Source organism: Anomaloglossus baeobatrachus, unplaced genomic scaffold (assembly GCF_048569485.1).
Source record: "Anomaloglossus baeobatrachus isolate aAnoBae1 unplaced genomic scaffold, aAnoBae1.hap1 Scaffold_4780, whole genome shotgun sequence".
NCBI classification, from domain to species: Eukaryota; Metazoa; Chordata; class Amphibia; order Anura; family Aromobatidae; genus Anomaloglossus; species Anomaloglossus baeobatrachus.
In genome coordinates, this window is record NW_027444126.1 from 19,047 (window position 1) to 28,858 (window position 9,812).

Consider the following 9,812-nt stretch of genomic DNA (forward strand, 5'->3'; position numbering starts at 1 on the left):
TCTCCGCTTCCACTCCAAAGAAAGTTACCTGTTTATTCCTATCATGCATTGGTTTTTGGGGTTTTCTTTGAGTAATGATGATCTCTTTAGTAGTCTGTTGGCGCCCTCTCCTGGAGGAATAGTTTGCTTGCTCTTGGACATTCTAAAAGAGAGGGTCATGATAGACATTGAGCTTCTGAGCTCAATTGGGGAAAGTCATGGGTGATGAATGTTTGCAACCTACTGCGAAGCCTCATACCGCAATATAAGGAACGTCAAATACTAAGAAAGGGCGGCCTATGAAAGAATTACTACTTTCAATAAGTACACTTAAACGGCTAATTGGGAATAGAAAAACTGTAAAAAGCCCTCTGAGAAAGCCCCCCTCTAACCTTTGATAGTAAGCTTTTCTGTAGTCTGCCTGTTGATGTATTTTCCGTTTGAACTGTGCACAACATGAAGAGACGGAACACTGGCGGCTTGTCACAATGCCCCCCGATGACATCACAATAGCGCTGCTGCCTAGAAAACAAGCTGCGCAGAAGAAGTTGTTCTTTGGGTGGGAGGGTGGGCTAGTGGAAGGAGGGGGCAATCTCTTTTTTTCCCGGGTGGTAGGGGGATGACAGGAGAAGGGAAGCGGGTGGTGAGAAAGGTACAGAGGGCAGGGTTTGGGGGCTGGGAAGGAAAGGGAAAAGATTAGGGTTTGGGGATGATGAAAGGGCTTTCTACGGGTAAGGATGGCAAAGGGTGGCAGTGACGGAAAGTCAGGCAACCTGTCCTGTCCGTCTTTTTGTATCGTGAATTGGAAAGACTGCAAGGGGGAGGGGAGTTGCTTGCGCCCTAAAGGAGGAGTTATTCAGATTCATTGCAGTGGGCGGCGGCTGCAAAACGCACCATTCTTCTTGTTTTGGCTCTGCAAAGCAGCCTTTTCAAGGGTTGGCTTGGGTGACAAAATGTCTTGTGTAGGCGTGGGTTTGTCTCCCTCTCGCTCTCTCTCCCTAAGATGTGTCCGGCATAGGCCAGGGTGCCACTCGAGGCCCAAACCAATTCTGGTTATCGCTTCTCGGCCTTTTGGCTAAGATCAAGTGTAGTATCTGTTCTTATCAGTTTAATATCTGATACGTCCCCTATCTGGGGACCATATATTAAATGGATTTTTAGAACAGGGAGATGGAAAAAGAGCTTGCTCTGTCCACTCCACGCATTGACCTGGTATTGCAGTACCTCCAGGAACGGTGCACCCCTTCTTAACCCAGTTTCCAAAAGCAGAACTCAATTCACCTGATTCATATTAGCCCGATTTAATGAATTGGAAGAAAGCATACGTCTTCATATGCACCTCAATTTGGCCCATTCACTTTTCACACTTCCTCCTTTTGTTTTTTATCTTTCACACTTTTGACTTTCTTTATTCATCCAAATAGCAAACTCATCACCACTCAACCTGACCAACTCGGCTATGTCCCCGTGCTGCAGTTCTCTGTCTTATCTAGATCATTTGCAATTGAATGGAATAGATCCCTTTTGGACAAAGTGGATTCACCTGCTGCTGCAGTGACCACAGGTGTGATAACATCTAGAATTGGCATCTGGTGCGATCTCTCCGCTTCCACTCCAAAGAAAGTTACCTGTTTATTCCTATCATGCATTGGTTTTTGGGGTTTTCTTTGAGTAATGATGATCTCTTTAGTAGTCTGTTGGCGCCCTCTCCTGGAGGAATAGTTTGCTTGCTCTTGGACATTCTAAAAGAGAGGTCATGATAGACATTGAGCTTCTGAGCTCAATTGGGGAAAGTCATGGGTGATGAATGTTTGCAACCTACTGCGAAGCCTCATACCGCAATATAAGGAACGTCAAATACTAAGAAAGGGCGGCCTATGAAAGAATTACTACTTTCAATAAGTACACTTAAACGGCTAATTGGGAATAGAAAAACTGTAAAAAGCCCTCTGAGAAAGCCCCCCTCTAACCTTTGATAGTAAGCTTTTCTGTAGTCTGCCTGTTGATGTATTTTCCGTTTGAACTGTGCACAACATGAAGAGACGGAACACTGGCGGCTTGTCACAATGCCCCCCGATGACATCACAATAGCGCTGCTGCCTAGAAAACAAGCTGCGCAGAAGAAGTTGTTCTTTGGGTGGGAGGGTGGGCTAGTGGAAGGAGGGGGCAATCTCTTTTTTTCCCGGGTGGTAGGGGGATGACAGGAGAAGGGAAGCGGGTGGTGAGAAAGGTACAGAGGGCAGGGTTTGGGGGCTGGGAAGGAAAGGGAAAAGATTAGGGTTTGGGGATGATGAAAGGGCTTTCTACGGGTAAGGATGGCAAAGGGTGGCAGTGACGGAAAGTCAGGCAACCTGTCCTGTCCGTCTTTTTGTATCGTGAATTGGAAAGACTGCAAGGGGGAGGGGAGTTGCTTGCGCCCTAAAGGAGGAGTTATTCAGATTCATTGCAGTGGGCGGCGGCTGCAAAACGCACCATTCTTCTTGTTTTGGCTCTGCAAAGCAGCCTTTTCAAGGGTTGGCTTGGGTGACAAAATGTCTTGTGTAGGCGTGGGTTTGTCTCCCTCTCGCTCTCTCTCCCTAAGATGTGTCCGGCATAGGCCAGGGTGCCACTCGAGGCCCAAACCAATTCTGGTTATCGCTTCTCGGCCTTTTGGCTAAGATCAAGTGTAGTATCTGTTCTTATCAGTTTAATATCTGATACGTCCCCTATCTGGGGACCATATATTAAATGGATTTTTAGAACAGGGAGATGGAAAAAGAGCTTGCTCTGTCCACTCCACGCATTGACCTGGTATTGCAGTACCTCCAGGAACGGTGCACCCCTTCTTAACCCAGTTTCCAAAAGCAGAACTCAATTCACCTGATTCATATTAGCCCGATTTAATGAATTGGAAGAAAGCATACGTCTTCATATGCACCTCAATTTGGCCCATTCACTTTTCACACTTCCTCCTTTTGTTTTTTATCTTTCACACTTTTGACTTTCTTTATTCATCCAAATAGCAAACTCATCACCACTCAACCTGACCAACTCGGCTATGTCCCCGTGCTGCAGTTCTCTGTCTTATCTAGATCATTTGCAATTGAATGGAATAGATCCCTTTTGGACAAAGTGGATTCACCTGCTGCTGCAGTGACCACAGGTGTGATAACATCTAGAATTGGCATCTGGTGCGATCTCTCCGCTTCCACTCCAAAGAAAGTTACCTGTTTATTCCTATCATGCATTGGTTTTTGGGGTTTTCTTTGAGTAATGATGATCTCTTTAGTAGTCTGTTGGCGCCCTCTCCTGGAGGAATAGTTTGCTTGCTCTTGGACATTCTAAAAGAGAGGTCATGATAGACATTGAGCTTCTGAGCTCAATTGGGGAAAGTCATGGGTGATGAATGTTTGCAACCTACTGCGAAGCCTCATACCGCAATATAAGGAACGTCAAATACTAAGAAAGGGCGGCCTATGAAAGAATTACTACTTTCAATAAGTACACTTAAACGGCTAATTGGGAATAGAAAAACTGTAAAAAGCCCTCTGAGAAAGCCCCCCTCTAACCTTTGATAGTAAGCTTTTCTGTAGTCTGCCTGTTGATGTATTTTCCGTTTGAACTGTGCACAACATGAAGAGACGGAACACTGGCGGCTTGTCACAATGCCCCCCGATGACATCACAATAGCGCTGCTGCCTAGAAAACAAGCTGCGCAGAAGAAGTTGTTCTTTGGGTGGGAGGGTGGGCTAGTGGAAGGAGGGGGCAATCTCTTTTTTTCCCGGGTGGTAGGGGGATGACAGGAGAAGGGAAGCGGGTGGTGAGAAAGGTACAGAGGGCAGGGTTTGGGGGCTGGGAAGGAAAGGGAAAAGATTAGGGTTTGGGGATGATGAAAGGGCTTTCTACGGGTAAGGATGGCAAAGGGTGGCAGTGACGGAAAGTCAGGCAACCTGTCCTGTCCGTCTTTTTGTATCGTGAATTGGAAAGACTGCAAGGGGGAGGGGAGTTGCTTGCGCCCTAAAGGAGGAGTTATTCAGATTCATTGCAGTGGGCGGCGGCTGCAAAACGCACCATTCTTCTTGTTTTGGCTCTGCAAAGCAGCCTTTTCAAGGGTTGGCTTGGGTGACAAAATGTCTTGTGTAGGCGTGGGTTTGTCTCCCTCTCGCTCTCTCTCCCTAAGATGTGTCCGGCATAGGCCAGGGTGCCACTCGAGGCCCAAACCAATTCTGGTTATCGCTTCTCGGCCTTTTGGCTAAGATCAAGTGTAGTATCTGTTCTTATCAGTTTAATATCTGATACGTCCCCTATCTGGGGACCATATATTAAATGGATTTTTAGAACAGGGAGATGGAAAAAGAGCTTGCTCTGTCCACTCCACGCATTGACCTGGTATTGCAGTACCTCCAGGAACGGTGCACCCCTTCTTAACCCAGTTTCCAAAAGCAGAACTCAATTCACCTGATTCATATTAGCCCGATTTAATGAATTGGAAGAAAGCATACGTCTTCATATGCACCTCAATTTGGCCCATTCACTTTTCACACTTCCTCCTTTTGTTTTTTATCTTTCACACTTTTGACTTTCTTTATTCATCCAAATAGCAAACTCATCACCACTCAACCTGACCAACTCGGCTATGTCCCCGTGCTGCAGTTCTCTGTCTTATCTAGATCATTTGCAATTGAATGGAATAGATCCCTTTTGGACAAAGTGGATTCACCTGCTGCTGCAGTGACCACAGGTGTGATAACATCTAGAATTGGCATCTGGTGCGATCTCTCCGCTTCCACTCCAAAGAAAGTTACCTGTTTATTCCTATCATGCATTGGTTTTTGGGGTTTTCTTTGAGTAATGATGATCTCTTTAGTAGTCTGTTGGCGCCCTCTCCTGGAGGAATAGTTTGCTTGCTCTTGGACATTCTAAAAGAGAGGTCATGATAGACATTGAGCTTCTGAGCTCAATTGGGGAAAGTCATGGGTGATGAATGTTTGCAACCTACTGCGAAGCCTCATACCGCAATATAAGGAACGTCAAATACTAAGAAAGGGCGGCCTATGAAAGAATTACTACTTTCAATAAGTACACTTAAACGGCTAATTGGGAATAGAAAAACTGTAAAAAGCCCTCTGAGAAAGCCCCCCTCTAACCTTTGATAGTAAGCTTTTCTGTAGTCTGCCTGTTGATGTATTTTCCGTTTGAACTGTGCACAACATGAAGAGACGGAACACTGGCGGCTTGTCACAATGCCCCCCGATGACATCACAATAGCGCTGCTGCCTAGAAAACAAGCTGCGCAGAAGAAGTTGTTCTTTGGGTGGGAGGGTGGGCTAGTGGAAGGAGGGGGCAATCTCTTTTTTTCCCGGGTGGTAGGGGGATGACAGGAGAAGGGAAGCGGGTGGTGAGAAAGGTACAGAGGGCAGGGTTTGGGGGCTGGGAAGGAAAGGGAAAAGATTAGGGTTTGGGGATGATGAAAGGGCTTTCTACGGGTAAGGATGGCAAAGGGTGGCAGTGACGGAAAGTCAGGCAACCTGTCCTGTCCGTCTTTTTGTATCGTGAATTGGAAAGACTGCAAGGGGGAGGGGAGTTGCTTGCGCCCTAAAGGAGGAGTTATTCAGATTCATTGCAGTGGGCGGCGGCTGCAAAACGCACCATTCTTCTTGTTTTGGCTCTGCAAAGCAGCCTTTTCAAGGGTTGGCTTGGGTGACAAAATGTCTTGTGTAGGCGTGGGTTTGTCTCCCTCTCGCTCTCTCTCCCTAAGATGTGTCCGGCATAGGCCAGGGTGCCACTCGAGGCCCAAACCAATTCTGGTTATCGCTTCTCGGCCTTTTGGCTAAGATCAAGTGTAGTATCTGTTCTTATCAGTTTAATATCTGATACGTCCCCTATCTGGGGACCATATATTAAATGGATTTTTAGAACAGGGAGATGGAAAAAGAGCTTGCTCTGTCCACTCCACGCATTGACCTGGTATTGCAGTACCTCCAGGAACGGTGCACCCCTTCTTAACCCAGTTTCCAAAAGCAGAACTCAATTCACCTGATTCATATTAGCCCGATTTAATGAATTGGAAGAAAGCATACGTCTTCATATGCACCTCAATTTGGCCCATTCACTTTTCACACTTCCTCCTTTTGTTTTTTATCTTTCACACTTTTGACTTTCTTTATTCATCCAAATAGCAAACTCATCACCACTCAACCTGACCAACTCGGCTATGTCCCCGTGCTGCAGTTCTCTGTCTTATCTAGATCATTTGCAATTGAATGGAATAGATCCCTTTTGGACAAAGTGGATTCACCTGCTGCTGCAGTGACCACAGGTGTGATAACATCTAGAATTGGCATCTGGTGCGATCTCTCCGCTTCCACTCCAAAGAAAGTTACCTGTTTATTCCTATCATGCATTGGTTTTTGGGGTTTTCTTTGAGTAATGATGATCTCTTTAGTAGTCTGTTGGCGCCCTCTCCTGGAGGAATAGTTTGCTTGCTCTTGGACATTCTAAAAGAGAGGTCATGATAGACATTGAGCTTCTGAGCTCAATTGGGGAAAGTCATGGGTGATGAATGTTTGCAACCTACTGCGAAGCCTCATACCGCAATATAAGGAACGTCAAATACTAAGAAAGGGCGGCCTATGAAAGAATTACTACTTTCAATAAGTACACTTAAACGGCTAATTGGGAATAGAAAAACTGTAAAAAGCCCTCTGAGAAAGCCCCCCTCTAACCTTTGATAGTAAGCTTTTCTGTAGTCTGCCTGTTGATGTATTTTCCGTTTGAACTGTGCACAACATGAAGAGACGGAACACTGGCGGCTTGTCACAATGCCCCCCGATGACATCACAATAGCGCTGCTGCCTAGAAAACAAGCTGCGCAGAAGAAGTTGTTCTTTGGGTGGGAGGGTGGGCTAGTGGAAGGAGGGGGCAATCTCTTTTTTTCCCGGGTGGTAGGGGGATGACAGGAGAAGGGAAGCGGGTGGTGAGAAAGGTACAGAGGGCAGGGTTTGGGGGCTGGGAAGGAAAGGGAAAAGATTAGGGTTTGGGGATGATGAAAGGGCTTTCTACGGGTAAGGATGGCAAAGGGTGGCAGTGACGGAAAGTCAGGCAACCTGTCCTGTCCGTCTTTTTGTATCGTGAATTGGAAAGACTGCAAGGGGGAGGGGAGTTGCTTGCGCCCTAAAGGAGGAGTTATTCAGATTCATTGCAGTGGGCGGCGGCTGCAAAACGCACCATTCTTCTTGTTTTGGCTCTGCAAAGCAGCCTTTTCAAGGGTTGGCTTGGGTGACAAAATGTCTTGTGTAGGCGTGGGTTTGTCTCCCTCTCGCTCTCTCTCCCTAAGATGTGTCCGGCATAGGCCAGGGTGCCACTCGAGGCCCAAACCAATTCTGGTTATCGCTTCTCGGCCTTTTGGCTAAGATCAAGTGTAGTGTTGTTCGAAGAGGTGGTTTAAGCTCCAGGCCACCTTAGTACAATGATACAATGCACACTGGAAGGTTGCGCTTGCTAGTACTCTGGGTGAATAGTATATTCATCTAGTGGAAAACATGGCCCTACCAGGATCGAGGCTATTAGACTGAGTAAGGGTGGGGGGCTATGGTACAACGTGCCCCAGGACTGACGACCCTGGAGTGAGTCTGAGCTTGCTGGCTTGGGACCCCGGCAAGCCTTGGGCTCTGTAGCACACCGTACCTTGCCTTTTCATACTTTTTGAGCATATTACCCTATCCCGGCCTTCTGGCTAGGAAGGGAAATTTTTATAATCCCGGTCGGAGGTCTGGTCAGCTTTGGGCTGAGAAACTAACACCCGGTTGGAGGTCCGGGTCAGCTTCGGCTGAGAAACCAACACCCGGTTGGAGGTCTGGGTCAGCTTCGGCTGAGAAACCAACACCCGGTTGGAGGTCCGGTTAGCCTTGGGCTGAGAAACCAACACCGGTTGACGGTCCGGGCAGTTTCGGCTGCGAAACCAACAACTAGTAGCTCTCTACTCCACTTGGGTAAGATGCCTGGGTGGACGCTGGGAGCAACGACAAGGCTCAACCGGGCTTCGGCTTGGGGGAGCACCGAAGATCCCTGACCCTTGCTGTGGCCTTCTGGCTCGGAGGGACGGGGTTGATTTTTGGGGACCCTCTCCTCACGGTGGGGTCCACACGAATCCTAGCCTTTGCACTGTTTTTGGTGTGACTTCGGTCATGCATTTTTTGTGGTGCTTTGGAAAGCTTCATTAAATCAAATCTGTTCTTATCAGTTTAATATCTGATACGTCCCCTATCTGGGGACCATATATTAAATGGATTTTTAGAACAGGGAGATGGAAAAAGAGCTTGCTCTGTCCACTCCACGCATTGACCTGGTATTGCAGTACCTCCAGGAACGGTGCACCCCTTCTTAACCCAGTTTCCAAAAGCAGAACTCAATTCACCTGATTCATATTAGCCCGATTTAATGAATTGGAAGAAAGCATACGTCTTCATATGCACCTCAATTTGGCCCATTCACTTTTCACACTTCCTCCTTTTGTTTTTTATCTTTCACACTTTTGACTTTCTTTATTCATCCAAATAGCAAACTCATCACCACTCAACCTGACCAACTCGGCTATGTCCCCGTGCTGCAGTTCTCTGTCTTATCTAGATCATTTGCAATTGAATGGAATAGATCCCTTTTGGACAAAGTGGATTCACCTGCTGCTGCAGTGACCACAGGTGTGATAACATCTAGAATTGGCATCTGGTGCGATCTCTCCGCTTCCACTCCAAAGAAAGTTACCTGTTTATTCCTATCATGCATTGGTTTTTGGGGTTTTCTTTGAGTAATGATGATCTCTTTAGTAGTCTGTTGGCGCCCTCTCCTGGAGGAATAGTTTGCTTGCTCTTGGACATTCTAAAAGAGAGGTCATGATAGACATTGAGCTTCTGAGCTCAATTGGGGAAAGTCATGGGTGATGAATGTTTGCAACCTACTGCGAAGCCTCATACCGCAATATAAGGAACGTCAAATACTAAGAAAGGGCGGCCTATGAAAGAATTACTACTTTCAATAAGTACACTTAAACGGCTAATTGGGAATAGAAAAACTGTAAAAAGCCCTCTGAGAAAGCCCCCCTCTAACCTTTGATAGTAAGCTTTTCTGTAGTCTGCCTGTTGATGTATTTTCCGTTTGAACTGTGCACAACATGAAGAGACGGAACACTGGCGGCTTGTCACAATGCCCCCCGATGACATCACAATAGCGCTGCTGCCTAGAAAACAAGCTGCGCAGAAGAAGTTGTTCTTTGGGTGGGAGGGTGGGCTAGTGGAAGGAGGGGGCAATCTCTTTTTTTCCCGGGTGGTAGGGGGATGACAGGAGAAGGGAAGCGGGTGGTGAGAAAGGTACAGAGGGCAGGGTTTGGGGGCTGGGAAGGAAAGGGAAAAGATTAGGGTTTGGGGATGATGAAAGGGCTTTCTACGGGTAAGGATGGCAAAGGGTGGCAGTGACGGAAAGTCAGGCAACCTGTCCTGTCCGTCTTTTTGTATCGTGAATTGGAAAGACTGCAAGGGGGAGGGGAGTTGCTTGCGCCCTAAAGGAGGAGTTATTCAGATTCATTGCAGTGGGCGGCGGCTGCAAAACGCACCATTCTTCTTGTTTTGGCTCTGCAAAGCAGCCTTTTCAAGGGTTGGCTTGGGTGACAAAATGTCTTGTGTAGGCGTGGGTTTGTCTCCCTCTCGCTCTCTCTCCCTAAGATGTGTCCGGCATAGGCCAGGGTGCCACTCGAGGCCCAAACCAATTCTGGTTATCGCTTCTCGGCCTTTTGGCTAAGATCAAGTGTAGTATCTGTTCTTATCAGTTTAATATCTGATACGTCCCCTATCTGGGGACCA

The 9,812-nt window shown here is 47.1% G+C and overlaps 5 non-coding genes and 1 pseudogene across 5 annotated transcripts; all 6 read left to right on the forward strand.

Moving 5' to 3' along the window:
- The first annotated feature begins 1,034 nt into the window (after positions 1-1,034).
- Positions 1,035-1,225, forward strand: LOC142281643 (U2 spliceosomal RNA). The gene has a single exon (XR_012743691.1). It is a non-coding gene; the product is annotated as a U2 spliceosomal RNA (small nuclear RNA).
- Positions 1,226-2,612: 1,387 nt separating this feature from the next.
- LOC142281644 (U2 spliceosomal RNA) lies at positions 2,613-2,803 on the forward strand. The gene has a single exon (XR_012743692.1). It is a non-coding gene; the product is annotated as a U2 spliceosomal RNA (small nuclear RNA).
- A 1,387-nt stretch (positions 2,804-4,190) lies between these two features.
- LOC142281645 (U2 spliceosomal RNA) lies at positions 4,191-4,381 on the forward strand. The gene has a single exon (XR_012743693.1). It is a non-coding gene; the product is annotated as a U2 spliceosomal RNA (small nuclear RNA).
- Positions 4,382-5,768: 1,387 nt separating this feature from the next.
- Positions 5,769-5,959, forward strand: LOC142281647 (U2 spliceosomal RNA). The gene has a single exon (XR_012743695.1). It is a non-coding gene; the product is annotated as a U2 spliceosomal RNA (small nuclear RNA).
- Positions 5,960-8,144: 2,185 nt separating this feature from the next.
- On the forward strand, positions 8,145-8,339 carry LOC142281648 (U2 spliceosomal RNA). Its single transcript, XR_012743696.1, has one exon. It is a non-coding gene; the product is annotated as a U2 spliceosomal RNA (small nuclear RNA).
- Positions 8,340-9,726: 1,387 nt separating this feature from the next.
- On the forward strand, positions 9,727-9,812 carry LOC142281649 (U2 spliceosomal RNA; annotated as a pseudogene; the record flags this gene model as incomplete).